A 20,443-nucleotide genomic window follows, 5' to 3' on the forward strand; every position below is an offset into this window, starting at 1 on the left:
TCCCACCCTGGGTTCCTAATGGCCAGCAGTTGGCTAGCCCAGTTTATCATACACATATTCATGCATATGTTCCACTCGTGCAGAGTCCGTGTTATTGCTGGTGTGGAGATGGAAGGAGAAGGGAAGTATATCTGTGACCAGGGTCATTGAGCATGAGCCACTTTCATTTGAGTCTGGGAGGTAAACAGGCCCACAGAAACCTACTTGATAGTGTCCCTGCCACACACACACAAAACTGCAGCTTTTGTGTTCTCCACTTCTCTAGGGCATATATAAGGTGAGTGGTTGGCCGCAGCACATTTTCATTAAGGCAAAACTAAGAGGTGGGGAGCAGGTCCACCTCCCAGCTTCATCAAGAAGGAAAGGGGCTCTGGGAAGAGCCAGCTATTTCTTATCACAAGATGTAAGGCCATGGAGTTCTCCCCATAGTCGTGAACTTATGCCTAATCACCCCCAAACTCTCAGTTTCCACACTTGTGATGTGTAAAGCTACTTGGTCTCCTTCCCTTTCTAAAGTCTTAGTGAAGAATTGCTGGCCCTATTCTATCTGTGTACCCCCACCTTCCTCCTACAGATGTAGGAGGAGTAAGAGATAGTCTGGTTTGGCTAGGTTTGTGGCTAGGTCTTATTTAATATTCTCCCTTCAATAAGCCCCTAAATGCTTTTATCATAGACTTTAAAAATAATTCTTTTGGGAAGAGATGACAGTATTATAAAAAATAAAGTAGTTAAAACATGTGATGTATGATCAGGTGTAAACGAAAGAACCAAGAATGGAGGATGTGCATACATTGCTGACATTAAGCTACTTCTATGACCTTGGTAACATTTTAGAAGCCAAAGCAGGCACTCAACAGAAACTAAAACTGATCCCTTCCTTTCCCAAAGCACAAGCTCTTAGATATCCCAAAGCTAGAACCCAAACACAGCCCAGACAGAAGACACCACTCTCACAGGAGAAACCAACCTATTTTGAAAGAGTGAACATCCTTGGTTATGAGAAACAAGGGAGGTGCTACTCTGTGAACTCATGTATTTTCTGTAACTGAACTGAAATTTCTTTTGGAAATTTTCCTCTTAGGAGTGAATGAATAAGATTTTTTTCTGGCTGAGGAGAAGAGACTCATCCCCAAAGACAGACCCTCGGGTAGTGGTGAGGGCAGCCTGAGATTCTCAGCATTCTTGTCCCTAGCTGGCACAGCCTGGCTGGGAATATAGGCTCCCAGGAGGGCATGGAAGGAGATGGCTCAGGCAAAGTTGCTGATCCTTAGATTTTATTATTTTTCTGGGGTATCTGTCCTGGTCTTTGCCCAGTTGTCTCTGCCATGGCAGCTGTGGTATCAGAGCCTCCCTGATGGCTGCAGACTGTGGCATTGACTGCTCAGGATAGGCAGAAGCCTGTAATCACAGGAAGGCCCCTCTATGAGTTCTTACCTGAGCGTAGAGTTTTTCCTTGTTCTCACTTTCTTCCCTTATATGAAGTCCATGCCTCAGTTCAGTTTGGTCTCTAGAGTCAAGCATGTGAGGGCCAGAACCCTGCACAGAGACTGACAATGACGTGAGTTTTTCAGAAGAGACTTTCTTGTTCTTTGTTTTTGTTTTTTTTTTTCCTAAGGTAAAGCCACTGAAACATGGACCTCATGCTTTTTCTGAGTTTATTATTTAGAGATGCCTATTCCTTCTGCAGCAAGAGTTGGCGTAACTTCTGATAAGGGTCTTTGCTAATTCCTCCCCCTGGGCATATGGCTCTTCCCTCTGGTGTGAGTGGCTTCCAACCCTGCATCCCCTGCTCAGTCTTCTTCTTTGAGTGTTCTGGGATTCTTTGTCTTCCATTGTGGCTAAATACTTATCCTAGCTCTTCCCTGGCGCCTGAGGCTTAAAGATTCAGGGCTTATGCTTCCCAGGATGGTTCTGTTCTCCATGTGCCCCTAAAACATCTAGGAAGCTGCCATATTTACATTGGAATGCAACTCTGAAAACTTAGAAGCCAAATTATCTGAGGTCAGGGTTACTTCAAGGGGACACTTCCAAGTGCCACTGAGGCTGGCACTGCTGCTCTACTTTCAACTCACACACTAACTCACTGACAAATTGTCTATGAGGTATGGCTCTCTGGGATCTTCAGCAACCAATCTCTTTGTGGAATGGAGTATCCCTTGGTCACTAGAACTAGATCACTCAGATATTCATTTAGCTTTTGAGTCTTTCCCAGATAACTGACTCTCCAGATGTTGCCTGATTGTAGTTGAAGAGATAAGTCCTTGGCCTTCACTCTTTCCCTGAACAGTTATCTTCTCTCACATTCTTATCCTTTGGGGCATTGCTAGTCTATAGCTGGAGTCTCTTGGAGCAAAATTCCCCCTCTCATCTCTCAGATCATTTCCAACCAGTGCTCAATTTGTTGTCAGCTTTGGGCTGCTCCTATGGATTGAGAATTCTGCCAGGTTTTGTCCATGATGCTGGGCGTGAGCAGCTGAAAAATTTGTTTGCTATCTTCTTCGGTTTCAGATTGTTTTATGAACAAATGACTAATATCATCTCAAGGTCATCTGGCCTTCCTATCCCATGGGAGGGGTTACAGGGGAAGTGTGAAGACTGGGTCTCTGCCTCCATGACTTGCTTTGGTATTTTCCCCAAGGAGCTTGGCAGTCTCATCTCTAGAGTCAGTCTCTGAAACATGGGTGGTTAAAGAGAATGGCAGACTAGAGAAGAGGCCAGGATTGTGTCTCTCTCATCTGATATAGTTTTATGGATTCAAGGACCTTAAAGGGCAAAGCCTGCCTCTGCTGCCCCCAAAACTACGTAATATGAGCTTCTAACATCAGCTGAATCCTTGCATTGGGGAAGAAATCCTCCCATAAGGAATTCACATGACTTTCCTGACCACTGAGTGTAATATTTCTGGTTTCCATGTGAGTATGAGACTTTCCAGGACCAGGCAGTGGATAGTAGGCAGCAAACTGAAGACAACCCACATACAGGCTTTCTACCCAAAATGGTCTACCCCAGTGACTTCCCAAGTTTACTTGGCGGGTATATTTTTTTTGTTTGTTTCTATTCCAGGTTTTTCTACAAGCTTTTTGATCAGCCATTCCCTGTGTGACTTTTTTTTTTTTTTATTCCTCAGAGTTTTCCTTCAGAACCTCCTGTGTTTAGCTTCTGAATCCCATGGTATGTTATTTTTTGGTCCCTCCTCAGGGTTATGCCTCATACATCTCCCCAGGTCTTTCCCTACCTGGATCCTCACTAGCTGGGACCCTTACATGGCAGCCTCCTGGGTGCTTCTATTAATATACAATCTTGGTCTTTTAGTATTTGAATACAGAGGGCTGTGAGAGCTTTCCTTGGTTATTTCCCCCAAGGCTGCATCAGTGCCAGAGGTGCTTGGATGATGTAGGGCTGGCCTCCCTGTTGTTGAATAAATTACTATTGAAGGTAGTTCTCCAGCTGCTTCTGGATCTGTTTACTGATTGTACATTCTCCACGAAGGGTGCAGCCTGCCACACAGGCCTAAAGAAAGACAGGGCTGTATGGGGCTTCCCCCATACAGCACTTTCTTGTGCACTGAAGAAACAAGGACTTCCTGAGGTCCATGGCCCAGAGAAGGTAACACCATGAACTTCCTAGGTTCTTTTGCAACAAGTGCCATTTTAGATGTTGAATTTTTATTGAGATGAGAGACTATATCTCTTTCTTGGCACTAGAGAAGGATATGCCACACCCGAATCCATACTGATCTGGAGAGTGAGCAAGGCCTTCCCTTTAGCTAGATCCAATCTCTTAAGAGAGCAGTTGGATTTATTTTAAACAATATTGTTTGTTTTGAATCACTCATTTGATGACTTCTTCTAAGATAGGCCTCCTGATTTTTGGCATTTACTTTCTAACTTTCACTAAAATACCTCATAGCCTCTCAAATCCTTTAAAAAATCAATAATGAGGCCATATTTTTGTCTTATATACCTAGGATAACCAGGCATTTAAGAAAGTTGTAATACAGCTTCATTATTAAGATTATTAACTGCTTTAATTAAGCACTGTGTAATTTCTCTACCTCCTCAATTCTTTCTTTTCTCAATTCTCACTTTATTTCCTTCCTCAATTCTCCTTTATTTTCAATTCAATTCTCATGAATCTGCCTTGGCTCAGGAAACCCAGACCTTTTCCATCCATATATGCAACTTTACCAGAGTTGACAGCTCCTTTCTTTGCTAGTTTTCTTCTGTAGCAACAGCTTCTCAGTTGTCCTCTACTTCCAAAGGGCCTATCCCTCAAGTCTCACCTCCCATCTTCTTTATCTTCACCACTGGAGGCCTTTCAGTTTCAAAAACCCCTTCCATACACCCTAGCATTATTTGTATGGCCATTTATGTCTTGATTCTAGCCCTGACTGACCCTAGAGGCCATTTGCAAAGCACTCTTCAAAATCTGAATGAAGATGAGGTAAGATATTTTAAAATGGCATTCCAGGTGAGAAAAAGGGACTATAAAAATGGCTCACTGCTTTAATTTCCAAAAATGTCAATATTGTAAAAGAGATACGAAGCTGCCAACTGCTCCAGATTAATGGAAATTAAAGAGATATGATAACTGAATACAGTACATGGTCCTAGACTGCACCCTGAGCTGGAGGAAAATAAATTTTATAAAGTATATTACTGGGGAGGTAAATTTATAAAATTGAAGGAGTCGACACATTAAAGTTTCATGTTAACATTGAATTTAATGAATTGTCAGGATCACTGAAACTTATGCTATTTGCATATGATATTCAAATAAACACATTATAATATTACAACCAACCATAGGAAAAAAAATTATTCAAACTGAATCAATTCATGGACACCAACTAGATATGCCTAAATGTTACTTGATTGATGATGTATTTATGTGTAACACTAGAAAGGAGGTACAAGTCCAACATGCATACTAAAATCCAACAATACTATCAATCATCTTACAGGAAGCAAATGTTGAAGTGAAATATGTCTTGAAATTAATGAAGTTTCATTTAATTGAAAATATATTTTACACTAGTTCAGTGTTTACATTTAAACTTAAATTAGTAAACTAAAAAATTTAAAACTCCATTCCTCAGACACTCTGCACATTTCAAGTGCTCAATGCCACATGTGGCTAGTGGCTGCCATATTGAACAGCTCAGGTCTAGAAGAAAGCATGAAGACTATTGCCTCATCTGTCCCTCTTCTCATTCTCCCATGGTGATTGTAGTCATGTTGGAGAGATGGAAAAGAAAAGATCGTGGAGCTGTTTCCTATGCTTTAATTCATAATTTCTGATAAAGAAGACAAAAGGAAGCATCTATTTTGGCACAAAAAGGAATGGATGAGTTAGTGTGTTGTCCACTGCATCTCTTTCCTACAGGCACTTCCTCATGCCTGATATGTTTCTGAACCTTTCTTTCTTGATGAGAGGAGTGCTGTTATCACATGGTAAGGCCAAAAAAACCCACAAAAAAACTGGCTTTTCAAAAACTAATAGTTGCACTAGGTTAACCTCTCTCAGCCTCATTTTGCTTATACATAAAATTATTAAACCCTTGTCTTATTCATGTCCCAGGTCTGTGTATGTATGTATGAGGTAATAATATTTTGAAAACAAGCACTCTAAATGTTAAATATAGCAATAACATTACACCAGTATACAATAGTTTTTATTTTCATGGTTACTTCTCTTAGCCGACACAAGGCCCATTTCTTATTCATCTTTTTTTAAAAAATTTCAATTCATTGCTTATTTTAGACATAGAAAAATTAGAAAAAATTAATGAAAGACACCTGAGAGGAAGCAAATTTTAATATTGTATTGCACGTACTAGAGGTCTGTTTTCTTTTTTCTTTAAAAAAAAATAATGTGCTAGACATAGAGTAAAGCCCTTCCATTTATACCATTTTTCTTTTTTTTTAAATTAATTATTATTATACTTTAAGTTTTAGGGTACATGTGCACAATGTGCAGGTTAGTTACATATATATATATGTGCCATGCTGGTGTGCTGCACCCATCAACTCGTCATTTAGCATTAGGTATATCTCCTAATGCTATCCCTCCCCCTCCCCCCACCCCACAACAGTCCCCGGAGTGTGATGTTCCCCTTCCCGTGTCCATGTGTTCTCAATGTTCAATTCCCACTTGTGACTGAGAACATGCGGTGTTTGGTTTTTTGTCCTTGCAATAGTTTACTGAGAATGATGATTTCCAATTTCATCCATGTCCCTACAAAGGACATGAACTCATCATTTTTTATGGCTGCATAGTATTCCGTGGTGTATATGTGCCACATTTTCTTAATCCAGTCTATCATTGTTGGACATTTGGGTTGATTCCAAGTCTTTGCTATTGTGAATAGTGCCGCAATAAACATACGTGTGCATGTGTCTTTATAGCAGCATGATTTATAGTCCTTTGGGTATATACCCAGTAATGGGATGGCTGGGTCAGACGGTATTTCTAGTTCTAGATCCCTGAGGAATCGCCACACTGACTTCCACAATGGTTGAACTAGTTTACAGTCCCACCAACAGTGTAAAAGTGTTCCTATTTCTCCACATCCTCTCCAGCACCTGTTGTTTCCTGACTTTTTAATGACCGCCATTCTAACTGGTGTGAGATGGCATTTATACCATTTTTCTTCCTCCTCCTTGAGGTAATTATCATTATGAAGTTGGTGAATATCCTGCCCGTCAAAAGTCTCAGGCTTTCATGAGGCAGTATAGCATGGCATTGAAGATCGTAGATGCTGGGGCCAGTGCTGCCACTTTTTAATCATGTGACTTTGACTTTGAGCAAATTCCTTAACTTGTCAGTTCCTTCATCTGAAAAATGGAAATAATAGAGCTTAATTCATCTGGTTATTGTCAGGATAAAATTTATTCATGTTTCTAAAAGTTCGTATTAAGCTCTGCGTGAATGTTAGCTATCATTATTATTAAATATTACAACTATTCGTCCATGTGTATGGTCTATGTTTATATAAAAGGTAGCAATGTAGTTTTTTTCAGTCAACATTACATCTTTGTGATGTACCCATGTTGATATATTCAAACAGAGTGAATTAATCTTTACTTATTTATAGCATTCTACTAAATGTTTATATCATAGCTTAGATTCTTTTCTCGCTGACTGATAATTTTACCTCGCTGACTGATAATTTTACTGTGTGTAGTGTTTTCATTATTATATCTGGAGAACCCTTGTATATAGTTCCTGGGATACATACACATCCTATTCATCTTTGTATTGCAGAAATCAGCGTCTTTCCAGACATAGTAGGTGTGGATGAGTCATTGTTAAAGTGAATTGACTTTTTATGTATTTACATCTTGGCTAAGCCCATGGTGAGTTCTCTGAGATAGGAATGATGGGCACAAATTGGATGCTCAATAAACTGCTGAGATCTGGGACACATGAGGTCAGGCACATGGCTGGCACAGCCAATCTTCCATACGTGAGAGGTTAACATGCTGAGTGAAGGACGTATGTCAATTATTTGAGGAGCATGCGACACTGAAAGTCTACTTGAGCAAAAGAGTGTTGTTTTCAAAAGAGAACCTGTAGGTGACACTCATATTGACATGCCATCATTCCATCGTTCTTGGCCTTCTTTAAGGTAGATTTTGATTCTTTTAAAGTAGATTTTGATTCTTCAGCTTGGAAAGACAGGGATATTACTCTAATTTTCATGACGAATTGGAATCGGCAAGCCTTAAAGTTCTAACAAAAGAGGGATGCAGAAAGAACTGTTTGCAGTTTCCCAGTGATATCATGCCATTCTATGCCTCCAAGGCTTTGCCCAATTCCTTCTGCTTAAAATGCCCTTCCTCCCTGGTGAGCCTCTAAACATCTGTAAGAAGGCTTCCAGCCTGGCCTTAGGTTTCTTCATATCATACTGTACTTTTCATATTAATAGTTAAATATTGAAAGTAATTCTGCCTCTAGAATTGATGACTAGCTTATATTGAGCCAACTGTTCTATCAAGAATAACAGGAAGAGTTAGATTAAAAAAATACCTTTTGTTCTGAGACACTGTGGAGCCAGGCAGCAAGGACTGGCAGGGTAAAGGGACTCTGGAGAAGGAAAACCCATTAAGGTGAACATGACATTTTGCACTGCTTTTCCCTTTGGAACATTTGCCAATTTATAGATAATAAAGCTCTACAAAAAGTATAGATAATAAAGCTCTACAAAAAGTAAGGAGATTATAAATACAAAATTAATGCTATTGGTTATCCTTGAGGAAAAGGCAGGGTGTCTTGAGATAGGGCATAAAGGAGGTTTTTAAAGAACAGACTGTATTTTATTTTTTAAACTGGATTGTGATTAGATTGCTAATTGGTTCATTATTTTTCTTTAAATTCTCATATTTATGTAATATATATGTGTATATATACAAGTATATAATATATTCTGCATCTGCATTTAGCAAAAAGAAAAAAACAAAGTAAAAGAAAGCAGGCCCTCAACTAATAGCTGTTATCCACAGAGAACATATTCCAGACCCCAGCACAATTGTGTATGTCAGCAATTGCCTCTGAGAGCTGCTAGAAAGCCTGCTTCTCACACCCATCTTTAGTAACTTCTGTTATTCCCCAGTGGTAATAGAAATCTCTAGGGCTGGAAGCTCCAAGTTGCTAATTTGTAGGGTTCTCATCCTTAAAAACTGTTAATCAGAAGCACACGTATTAAAATTGCATGTGTGGGCTCATTTAGGGAGATTATGATATAATATGAAGAAGGTAATGATTAGGTATGGAAATAGAAGAAAGCATGAAGAGTCCAATTGTTCAAGTTCTTACATCCATCAAGTTCTTACATCCATATAGCTTTCTACATATACACCGATAATGATGTGTACATACATAAGGGATTGTGGGTGTGAAAGTTAGGAAGGATAGATAAGAATAAAATTTGATTAGGAAAGGGTATGGAGATGCTCATTAAGTTTATGAAGAGATATACTTTGTGAGTTAAAGACAACATAAAGAAGTAAACAACAATGAGTAGGGAATAAAATGTAGAGAAGGAAGGAATCAAATAATCAAACATTGCTTTAGGGGAAAAACTCTACATGAAACAGATTTCTTTTGGAAATCAAAATAGAAGAGGCTGTGGTTTAAACTACAAATTTCATCTTGCTTCCAGAGATTTTCCTTCATACCCTGTGATATGGTTTGACTGTGTCCCCACCCAAATCTCATATTGAATTGTAGTTCTCCATGTGCTGTAGGAGGGACTCAGTGGGAGGTAATTGAATCATGGGGGTGGTTATGCTCATGCTGTTCTCATGATAGTGAGTGAGTTCCCATGAGATCAGATGGTTTTATAAGGGGCTTTTCTTACTTTGCTTGGCACTTCTCTCTCCTGCTGCCATGTGAAGAAGGATGTGTTTCCTTCTCCTTCTGCTATGATTATGTTTCCTGAGGCCTCCCCAGCCATGTGGAACTGTGAGTCAATTTAACCTTTTTCCTTTAAAAATTACCCAGTCTCGGGCACACTTTATAGCAGCATGAGAATGGACTAACACATCCTACCTTAAGAAATAGATAAAGACTGGCCTTGGGAGAAAACTGTTACCACCAGGCAATTGCCTTTTGACTGGGCACACACCTTTGTTGTCTCTATGGTTCCTTAATGTCAATATTACTTAATACATAATGCTTCAACTCAAAGAATGAGTAACTCCAAGTGTAACCACATGGCAGAGTTATGGATATTACCTTCAACAATTGAATTGTTAAGAAGGAAGAATGCTTGATCTTAAATCCCTAGAAAAAAACCATAATATCTAATATTTCAGATATTTGTCAGTAACTCTTAGTTAATTTGATATTTAACTTTGGTGAAGTATTATTCTTGGAATAATATTGGAATAAATATTTTTACTGAATCTGAGAAATACAATCAAAATCACCCAAACTAAATGTCTTTTTCTTAAGAAAAAAGTGGAGGAGGGGTCTCCTAAATGAAAATGATGTACTAAAGATTACATAAAATACAACATAAAAATTTTATAAGGGGTAGACAGGAAAGTAATGAGCCTTTTGGGTCAGTAGTAAAAATGCAAGCACCCATTATGCATACAAAGAATCTATCCACATAATAAATACATATATAAAAATGTACATGTGCATGCAAAGGAGGAGCTTTGACAAGTAATTTCTAAACAGAGAGATTCACATCAGAAAATCATTCTTATTATTTTTCTCTCATCAGAACTTTGCTGGCATTTTCTAGCTGAAGGATTTATTTTTACACATTATCATGTATGTTCTCTTCTTGTTTTCTCAGAGACCTTAGGCAAGGTCAAAGAATTAGCATTACCCACTAAAATTTGGTAATTCCTTACCGTGTGAATGATTTCAAGAGGTGTTGCAAATTTTTTAGCAATTTGAAAGAAAATTAATTAATTAGCATTTACTTTAATTTTTACAAGCACTTAAAATATTTGCCATGTAATTTTTTAGGCAGAAAATGAGTTGTGCTATTAATTTTAAAGGTAAAAAGAGCCTGTTGCAACCCATTAAACCACCCTCTCATCTCCATTTAACAGCAACTTCAAAAGCTAGTGCTAACAGAAATATCCTGTGTCCATCTGATATTTCCACTTCTTCCCTAAAACATAGTGGCTTAACAAAAGTATTTATTATCTCACAGTCTCTGTTGATCAGAAATTTGCGGGTGATTGTTAGGGTGGCTCTGGCTTGGAATCTCTCATGGTGTTGCAATTAAGATGCTTACTGAGATTCCAGTGGCCTTTTGAACCTGTAAGATCCACTTCCAAGATTGTACACTCCTATAGCTATTGATAGCAGGCCTTTCAGTTCCTCCCTGATTATTGATAGAAGGCTTATGTTCCTTGCCACATTGCCTTCCTCATAAGGCTTCTAAGGCTTCTTGAGTAGTTTCATGTCATGGCAGCTGGCTTCTTCAGGGGCAGGTGATCCAAGAGAACAAGACAAAAACTACAGTGGCTTTTATAATCTAGCCTCAGTACTCATGCAGTATCATTTCCACAATATCCTATTGACTACTGTATTAGTCTGTTCTTGCACTGCTATAAAGAAATATCTGAGATAGGGTAATTAATAAAGAAAAGAGATTTAATTGGCTTATGGTTCTGCAGGCTGTAAAGGAAGCATAGAGGTTTCTGCTTTTGAGGAGGCCCCGGGAAACTTCCAGTCATGGCAGAAGGCGATTGGGGAATGAGGCATCTCACATGGTGGGAGCATGAGCAAGAGAGAGTAGGGGGTGGGTGCTACACACTTTTAAACAACCAGATCTCATGAGAACTCTGTCATGAGAACAGCACCAAGGGGATGGTGCTAAACCATTTATGAGAAATCTCCCCTATGATTCAGTCACTTCCCTCCAGACCCCACCTCCAACACGGGGGATGGCAATTTGACATGAAATTTGGGTGGGGACACAGACCCAAATCATATCAACTACAAAATCAGTTTTACTCAATGTGGGAAGGTACTACCCTTTTTGGATAAACTGGAAGTCATCTTGGAGGCTGCCTTGCACAGTGTGCCCTCTGTCTCACAATGACTCGCATATTTCCTACATCCAGTATACACTGAACCCATGATCAAGACCCCCCTGAAAGCCCCATTTTATTATACCACCAGCTCAAATTCCAGAATTTGTCATCTAAATAAAGACCTCATAACTAACGATACTTCTCAGATACAATTCCTTGAATACAGCTCCTCTAGTATGGTTTCTTTTGATCATAAGATCTATGAACTATAGAAATAAGTTATCTGTCTCCCTGTACACCCAGCAGATAATGATCATGGGATAGTCCTAGGATAACGATTAAATATACTTTCATTCAAAAAGGGGAAAAATGAGAGGCATACAGGTGTCATTGAAATCCCAACAAACCAATGTTGGAAGTTCCTTCATTAGGACTCAGTTGTATTCCTGTCTGGGAATAACTGTATGGCCTTTCACTCTGCTCTCTGGGCTCTTGGTTCCATCCCCTCAATTATCCTTCTTCTTCCATGAAAAATAGTCTATATTTACAGCTGCAATGCTTTCTCAGTCTTCTAGTCAACAGAATCTTGAGAGTCTAGACACATTTTAAAAAATTTTATATTATCTCTATTCCTTCTGGTCCAAGCTGGCAGTGTTTCTGCCAATCTAATAATTAAAAAACAAAACTCTGTGGGCCCATTATGAATCATTTGGAATTTAATCTTTTTATAAAAGCCACACCCACAAACCTATTTAAGATCACCCTTTCTCTATCTCAGCCTTTTCTTGAGACTGTGGAGGGGCAACACTTTCAAACTTCTTACAAGTCTGACTGTTTGATTGAAGGTTCTCTGAGGTGCCACCTTAACTCTTCCAAAGGTGTTAACAATGATTTTTACTGCTGCCCCCTTGGCTTTATCCTTAGATCATGTTTGCCTGGCAGGCCATTGGGTTTCATCTTTGCGTGGAAATCATTTCTTAATTTTAGTATTTTTGCCATCTGGAAAAATTTTCAGGACCATCAAGTCTTGTCTGTTTTTTGTTTAACAATTTGTTTAGGTTATCTCTTACCTCTTCCTGATTACAGCAAAATGAAAGAAGTTTGGGAAAACTCCATAGCAGATCATTTTCAATTCATTAACCACATTTCTCTTTTCCACATGACTGCAGGTAATAGTGTTGGTAAACTTTCTACCAATTCATAACAAAAATTCCTTTTCTCTCATTCTCCTTTAATGCCTCATTATCAGCCTCCTCAAAAGCCCTCAGGCTTCCCCCTACAGTCTGCTCAAGGACCGTTAGGTTTTCACTCTCCTCCCTTCAAAGTTCTTCCACATTCTTCCCACTGCCTGGATTCAGAGCCACTTCCACATATTTAGGTATTTGTCACAGCATTAGGTAGCTATTGTTGCTTAACAAATTACCACAAACTTATGGGTTTAAAAATAATAAACACTATTTCTGATTTTCTGTCATTCATGAATTTAGAAGTGACTTAGCTGGTAAGGTCTGGCTTGATGTCTGTCTTATAGTTGCTGTCAAGGTGTTAGTGTGGGCTACAGTCATCTGGTGCTAGAGGGTTCATTTCAAAGATGGTTGATTCACATGATGATTGGCAGGAGGAATCTGTTTCTTCTTGACTCTTTTCAGGAGGTTTTAATTCCTCACCATATGGCCCTACCCATGGGATTTCCACAGGATTTCTTGAGTTTCTAGAAATATGGAAAGTGTCTTCATCAAAAATGATGGTCAAGGAGAGTAAGATAGATGCCTCAATATCTTTTATGACATAGCTTCATAAATTACACATCATCATTTCTTCACTGGCCTGCTGGTTACACAAGTTAGCAATGTTCAACATGGTAGGATACTTCACAGGCTTAGGTCTCAAGATGAAGGAATCATTGCAAGCACAAGGATATTGTTAGCACAAGGATATTTGCATTTGCTTTTGCTTCACCTTGGGCCACCTTTTCATCAGATCTTTGCAAAGGTGACACCTCACCATTTAGGTCGCTGATCAAATGTCACCTCTCAAGACATTCTTTCTTTCCCACCGTATCTTATATTTTCTCAATGCTTCTTTTATATTATACTATTTTACTTTCTTCATAGCTTTTATTGTTGAGATAATGGCTCAAAGTTTTTGATTACTTTTTTCTTTTCTTTTTTTTTTTTTTTTTTTGGTTTGTTGTCTGCCAATAGAACTGTAAGCTTCTGGAATGAAGGAACTTGTCTATCTTTCTCACTGTTCTATCATCAGTGCTTAGAATAAGGCTAAGAGTTAATAAATATGTGTTCAATGAATGAAGAAATGCACTCCACATGAATTATAAATTACATTTCTCTTTATAATAGTCTATTTCAAGAAATAATTTAAGCCAATGCAGAAAGACTATGGCATTATCCAATATGGAACAATATACCATTAACAAGGAGCAAGTTCTGAGCTGCTTGGGCAGCTCAATGGAACGTTTTATAATTATTTAGATTCTTTTAACATTTTCAAAGTGGAGCCACATAAGAATGAATTTTTCTAACTGAGCAAGATTTGAAAGGCCCTGCCTGTTTCTGCAAGAACCTGAGACTCATGCTAGAATATTAAGGCACAGACTACACAGGTTACAAATCAATGTAGAATACCATGGGCATAGTGATGTGGACATGGTAGAGAGCGAATACTTTTCAGAAAATATTAAGAGACCATCTGGCAGAGTCTCGTAGAATGTCTAGCAATTGGGAATGTAAAGGAAAGTAAAACAGTGCAAACCACTGAATAGCTATGTAATAACATCAAGAATCTATGGATGAGAATCAACAAAATTGAGCAATATGAGAATAGAAAAATTTTAAATTGTCTACTTGTTATTTCTTCACCCTGCATTCTGTCAGATAATTTTATCAACATAGAAGTTGAGTTTTACATATTAGTCAGGATGTGTTAAATGGAAACCACAGATACACAACTAAAACTAGATTAAACACATACAATTGTTTTTTGTATGTAGCACATCAATCTTCATAATAAAAACAACTGAGAAAAACTGGAGAAAACACAATAAACATCTGTTGGAAATACTGTTAAGCCATCAAAACAGCCAGCCCTTGATGGGCCTACATCTTAGTGAGAAGAGGAATTCACTGAAGTGAACATGACATTCTATGCTGGGTTATTTTGTTGCTTCAATCTATTTGCTGATTGATTCATAACCAGCATTGCTGACAACTAATAAATCGAGCCGAAAGAGTCTACTGAGAAGTATAGAAGCTGAACATACATAGCCTTCAGCAGTCTCATGGGCTTAGGGAGAAAAATTTTGTCATTCAGGGCTAGCAAGGTAGCTCAAGGTTGGGAGGGGGGTCACAATTTTGAAGAGCAGAGAAACTCAGAGAAGTAAACCTGACAGTGTGAGATGCTTTTCCCTTCAAGAATCTGTCATTCATAAGTGAAACAGACTGAACATCTGGGGAACTGAGCAGATAACAGTTGCTAAGTGCCTAAAGATCTAAGTATACTTATCAGTAGTCCAACTGTAATGAGAGATAAAAATTGGAACTAAAAGCCTACCCAAATTAGAAGACCCTAGTAAACAGTCCAGCCTTCCATTGAGACATCTGAGCTATAGATAGATCAATCCTTTAAAAGTTAATTGTAATATGCTGTGGGTCTCTTTGGATTAATCCTATTAGGTGTCCATTGAGCTTCCTGGATCTGAATTTCTATTTCCTTCCCCAGACGTGGACAGTTTTTTGCCATTATGTCTTTGAATGTATTTCTATTCCTTTCTCTCTCTCGTCTTTTTAGTAGTCCAAAAATATATGCATTATTTAGCTTGATGTTGTCCCATAAGTCCCTCAAGCTATCTTCACTCTTTTATATATTTTTCTTTTTACTCTTCAGATTGAATTATTTCCATTGATCTGTCTTCAAGTTTTCCTGTAGTCTATTCTGCTTGATTTAGTTTGATTTAGAATCCCTCTATGGAATTTTTCAGTTCAGCTATTATATTTTTCAGCTTTATGATTTCTATTTAGTACTTTTAAATACTTTTAAATATTTTTTAAAAAAGCATCTCACTAAATATTTAGTACTTTTAAATATCTAAAAATTTAGTACTTTTAAATAGTACTTTTGAAATTCTGTTTTTTAAGCATTGCTCTTTATACCTCAGTGGCCATCTATATGACTGATTTTTGAATTCCCTGTTAAGTAAATCACATGTCTCCATTTCACTACAGTTGGTTTCTAGAGATCTATTTTGTTCTTTTATTTGGAACACATTACCTTGTTTCTTAATTTTTTTTTTTGATTTTCTGGGTTGGTGTCTGCACATTAGATAAGACAACCACCTCTCCCAGAATGAAATATGATCCCAAATCAGCTTAGGGTAAGCCTGGATAAAGTTGATTTATTCTAACATCCTGGGTGAAGCTAAAAAGAATCTTCTCTTGGAGGAAAGCCACATTTCCCAAGAATTTTAATTTTTCTTTAAAAAAAATCTCACAAGGCATAAAATTCATTAAAAATTCACAAGGCATACCAAGAGATAGAAACAAGCAGAAAAGCAGACAACAGAAACAGTCACATAGCTGATCCAGGCATTAAAATTATATCGACTGTATTTTAAAATAACTGTGACTATTATGTTCAATAAAGAGATAAAAAGAGAGAGAAAAATGGTGAAGAGGAGGCAAGATTAACTTGCAGCTCCACTTGGACAGGCAGAGCAGCATGTGGAGACTCAAATTATGAACTTTTTTTCCCAGAACTACCACAGAAACATACCAGGAAAGCGGAGAGAATCCACAGATCCTTTGAAGGAAGTGGCTTGCTGTTGCAGGCTCCTTGAGACAGCCAAAAACTGTGAGTACTCAAAGTGTGAGAGGGGGAATGTCTACCCCAAACACACATTCTCACTGGGGAACCTGAAGGTCCAGATCATGGGAGAAGGATTTGACCTTACCTGGAGTTGAGATGAATTTAGAGAGCTGAGCGAAATGTAGGGGTACAAGAAGCAGCAGGAAGAGCTCTGTAGACACTATTGGTCCCCAGGGGAACAATTCCTGACTTTCAGGGGTCCTTGGGGAGGGCTGCCAGTGGAACTGTGGAAAAACCACAGGGAGAAGGAAACTTCCACATAAACTTTGTAACAATTTTGACCAAATGCATGGTGTCCTGGACAGAATCCGGGGTCGGGGGAGGGGTGAATGGGGAGTGCAGAGACAAGCACAGAAACTGCCGCAGGTGGGAGGTGTGAAATCTGAAAGCCCTGCTTACTTTCTCAGTCAGGAGGCTTGTAGCCTGGGGCAAGTTCTCAGCCCTGCTCACCAGTTGCCTGGAAATGAACTCAATGCTATTGAGGGGGGACAGTGGGAGTGAGACTGGCCTTTTGGGCTACGTGGGAGCTGGATGAGACCTGTCACTTCTGGCTTTCCCCCATTTCCCTGGTGACCGCTACGATGCAGCAGAGGCAGCCATAATCTCCCTGGGGACCTAACTCCATTGGCCTAAGAACCACACCCCCTTCCCCCATAGCAGCTACAGCAAGCCCCGCTCAAGGAGAGTCTGAGCTCAGACACACCTAACCCTGCTGCAACCTGATGGTCTTTCTCCACCCACCCTTGTAGCTGAAGACAAAGGAAATAATTTCTTGGGAGGTCTATGGTCCCAACTACTACCTGAGAAACCCAAATACCTATCCAGGCAACCCTAGGGCAAACTTGCATCTTCCCTATACTACTGCAGCTGATGCTCTATTGAAAGTGCCACCTCCTGGCTGGAGGCAAACCAACACAAAACCAGCACAGTAAACAAAACTACCACCAAGGACCTTCATGGAGTCCAGTTCATTCTCCTGCTACCTCCACCAGAGCAGGTGCTGGTGTCCATAGCTGAGAGACCTGAAGATGGATTACATCACAGGACTCTTTGCAGACACTTCCCAGTACCAGCCTGGAGCCTGGTAGCCCCACTGGGTGGCTAGACCCAGAAGACAAATAACAATCACTGAAGTTAGACTCTCAGGAAGCCCCATCACTAGGGAAAGGAAGAGAGCACCACATTAAGGGAGCACCCCATGGGAAAAAGGAATCTGAACAAAGCCCTTGAGCCCTGGATCTTCTCTCTGACATAGTGTATCCAAGTAAGAAAGACTCAGGAAAACAATCCTGGTAATATGACAAAACAAGGGTATGAAACACCCCCAAAAGATCACACTATCTCACCAGCAATGGAGGCAAAATGAGAATAAATCTCTGAATTGCCAAAAAAAAGAGAATTTAGAAGGTTGATTATTAAGCTACTTATGGAGGCACCAGAGAAAGGTGAATACAAACTTAAATAAATTTTTAAAAAGATACAGAATATGAACAGAAAATTATCCAGAGAAATAGATAGCATAAATAAAACACAATCACAACTCCTGGAAATAAAGGACACACTTAAAGAAATGCAAAATACACTGGAAAGTCTCAGCAATAGAACTGAACAAATAGAAGAGAGAACTTTAGAGCTTGAAGACAAGGCTTTTGAATTAACCCAATGAGGCAGAGACAAAGAAAAAAGGATTAGTCCAACAGCAAAATATGACAATCCTAAATATATATGCCCTTAATGCTGGAGCTCCAACATTTATAGGAGAATAACTACTAGACCTAAGAAAGGAGATAGACAGCAACACAACAATAGTGGGGGATTTCATTACTCACTCACAGAACTAGACAGATCATCAAGACAGAAAGTCAACAAAGAAACAATGGACTTAAACTATACCCTAGAACAAATCGACTTAACAGATATTAACAGGACATTCTACCCAACAACTGTAGAATATACATTCTATTCATCAACACATGGAACATTCTCCAAGATAGAACATATGATAGGCCACGAAACAAGTTTTAATAAATTTAAAAAAGTAAACATTATATCAAGCACTCTCTCAGACCACACTGGAATAAAACTGAAAATCAAATTCAAGAGGAACCCTTAAAACCATGCACATACATGGGAATTAAATAACCTGTTTCTGAATGACCATTGGGTAAACAATGAAATCAAGATAGAAATTAAAAAATTCTTTGAATTGAATAATAGTGACACAACCTATCAAAACCTCTGGGATACAACAAAAGCACTGCTAATATGAGAATTCACAGCATTGAAGGCCTATATTGAACAGTCTAAAAGAGCACAAATAGACAATCTAAGCTCACACTTCAAGGGACTAGAGAAACGAAAACAAACTAAACCCAGATCCAGCAGAAGCAAATTAACAACAATCAGAGCAGGACTAAATGAAATTGAAACAAACAAACAAAAATACAAAAAATAAATGAGACAAAAAGCTGATTCTTTGAAAACTTAAAATTGATAGACCACCAGCAAGATTAACCACAAAAAGGAGAGGAAGACCCAAATAAGCTCGATTAGAAACAAAATGGGAGATATTGTAACTGATATCACAGAATACAAAAGATCCTTGAAGGCTACTATGAACACCTTTACGCACACAAACTAGAAAACCTAGAGGAGATGGATAAATTCCTGGAAATATACAACACTCCTATATTAAACTGGGAAGGAACAGACAAATAACAAGCAGCAAGATTGAAATGGTGATTAAAAAAATTGCCAACAAAAAGTCCAGAACCAGTCAGATTCACAGCTGAATTCTATCAGACCTTTAAAGAATTGGTACCAATCCTATTGACACTATTCCAAAAGACAGAGAAAGAGGGAATTCTCCCTAAATCATTCTATGAAGCCAATGTCACCGTAATACCAAAACCAGGAAAAGATATAACAAAAAAAGAAAACTATAGACTAATATCCCTGATAAATATAGATGCAAAAGTCCTCAACAAAATACTAGCTAATCAAATCCAACAGCATATCAAAAAGATAATCCACCATGATCAAGTGGGTTTCATACCAGGGATGCAGGGATGGTTTAAAATATGCAAGTCAATAAATGTGATATACCACATAAACAGAATTAAACCAAAAAATCACACGATCATCTCAATAGACACAGAAAAAGCATTTCACAAAATCCAGCACTTCTTTATGATTAAAACCCTCAGCAAAATTGGCACAGAAGGGACATACCTTAAGGTAATAAAAGCCATCTATGACAAACCCACAGCCAACATTTTACTGAACAAGGAGAAGTTGAAAGCATTCCCTCTGAGAACTGGAACAAGACGGGTATGTCCACTTGCACCACTTCTATCCAACATAGTACTGGAAGACCTAACCAGAGCCATCAAATAAGAGAAAGAGATAAAGGGCATCCAAATCAGTAAAGAGGAAGTCAAACTGTCACTGTTCACTGATGATAAGATTGTATACCTAGAAAACCCCAAAGACTCATCCAAAATGCTCCTAGAACTCGTAAATGAATTCAGTAATCTTTCAGGATACAAAATCAATGTATACAAATCAGTAGCACTGCTATGCAGTAACAACAACCAAGCTGAGATTCAAGTCAAGAACTCCTTTTACAATAGCTGCAAAAAAAAAAAAAAAAAAAAAAAAAAAAAGAACTTAGGGATATACCTAACAAAGTAGTTTTCCTTGAAGAGGTCTTTCATCTCCTATTAAAAAAGAAAAAAACACTGCTGAAAGAAATCATAGACAACTAATTGTTTGGCTCTGTGTCCCTACCCAAATCTCACCTTGAATTGTAATCCCCATAATCTCCATGTGTCAAGGGTAGGACCAGGTGGAGGTAATTGAATCATGGTGGTGGTTTCCCCCATGCTGTTCTTGTGATAATGAGTGAGTCCCATGAGATCTGATGGTTTTATAAGTGTCTGGCATTTCCCTTGCTTGCACTGCTCCTTCCTGTCACCTTGCTTCCTCTTTGCCTTCCATCATGACTATAAATTTTCTGAGGCCTCTGCAGCCATGTAGAACTGTGAGTCAATTAAACCTCT

This window comes from Gorilla gorilla, chromosome 4, assembly GCF_029281585.2.
Source record: "Gorilla gorilla gorilla isolate KB3781 chromosome 4, NHGRI_mGorGor1-v2.1_pri, whole genome shotgun sequence".
In the NCBI taxonomy this organism is placed as follows: domain Eukaryota; kingdom Metazoa; phylum Chordata; class Mammalia; order Primates; family Hominidae; genus Gorilla; species Gorilla gorilla.